Here is a 1,291-nt window from a genome sequence, read left to right on the forward strand (position 1 = left end):
TTTTAAGTTTTTTACCCTTTCCTTGTGTGTTTTAGGAATTTCTTAGCCTAATATTCTAACTTACTAAAATATTTTTCGGGTATATCCATTCATTCATTTACCCATCTCTTAATTTTTTTTTTTTCTGAGACAGAGTCTCAGTCTGTCACCCAGGCTGGAGTGTAGTGGCACAGTCTCGGCTCATGGCAACCTCTGCCTCCCGGGTTCAAGTGATTTTCATGCCTCAGCCCCCCAAGTAGCTGGGATTACAGGTGGCCACCACCACGCCCGGCTAATTTTTATATTTTTAGTAGAGACGGGGTTTCACCATGTTGACCAGGCTGGTCTCAAACTCCTGACCCCAAGTGATCTGCCTGCTCACCCTCCCAAAGTGCTGGGATTACAGGTGTGAGCCACCATGCCCTGCCCATCTCTTAATATTTTTATTTTGACTGTATTTTCCATGTACATTATTTCAAATAGTTTCTATTTACATTGTCTCTCAGGACATCTTATAGGAAATCCATCAGGAAGTTGCTGTTTATCAAGCACAGACTCTCATGGAAGTTCATTGAGCAAACAGATCAGGGCTGCCACTTCAACCTGGCCAGACTGCTGCTTTGACATTACCTTCAGCACTAGGTTGGTGTTGCCTCTTTGCCTCAGAGGAGACTGAGGAGAGAGACAAGAACATTTCCCTTAAGCTTTGTGCTTACAAGAGTTGTGTGAATGTGGACAAATAAGGCCTCTAATAGAGATTGCTGAGTTGTAAGACCTTTAATAAATTATCTGTTGCTAAGTTTAAAAAAAAAAAAAAAAAGAATAGGAAGTTATCAGAGCACAACAGAAAATTTAAGAAAGAGGCTTGCTGAGTGTGGTGGCTCACACCTGTAGTCCCGGCACTTTGGGAGGCCAAGGTGGGGTAGATCACGAGGTCAGGAGTTGGAGACTGGCCTGGCCAACATGGTGAAACCCCATCTCTACTAAAAATACAAAAATAACCCGGGCATGGTGGTGCACCCGTGTAATCCCAGCTATTTGGGAGGTTGAGACAGGAGAATTGCGTGAGTCGGGAAGACAGAGGTTGCAGTGAGTCCAGATCACACCACTGCACTCCAGCCTGGGAGGCAGAGCAAGACTCTGTCCAAAAAGAAATAAGAAAGAAGGTCATATGTCCCATTGTGTTTTATTAGTTATAGGATAATAATTATTTTTGCAAAAAGAAAAAATTCAGAACCTTTTAAATTTTTGTGTTGTCTAGGATCTACAATTCTTTCAATGTCATTAGACTGTATTCTGTTTACTGGTGAAG

General features: G+C 42.4%; 1 protein-coding gene across 6 annotated transcripts in view; it reads left to right on the top strand.

Annotated features, from left to right (window-relative positions):
* The window catches only part of NSRP1 (nuclear speckle splicing regulatory protein 1), a 50,938-nt gene that overhangs the window by 30,027 nt on the left and 19,620 nt on the right, over positions 1-1,291 (top strand). Inside the window, exon 1 of one of the 6 annotated variants that reach the window (XM_017542178.2) lies at positions 485-621. The exons of the other annotated variants lie outside the window; for them this stretch is intronic. The gene's annotated coding sequence lies outside the window, so the exon portion shown is untranslated. Of the gene's footprint in view, positions 1-484; positions 622-1,291 lie in introns of those variants that run through there. 6 annotated transcript variants of the gene reach the window in all.

This window comes from Cebus imitator, unplaced genomic scaffold (genome assembly GCF_001604975.1).
Source record: "Cebus imitator isolate Cc_AM_T3 unplaced genomic scaffold, Cebus_imitator-1.0 Scaffold140, whole genome shotgun sequence".
NCBI lineage: Eukaryota > Metazoa > Chordata > Mammalia > Primates > Cebidae > Cebus > Cebus imitator.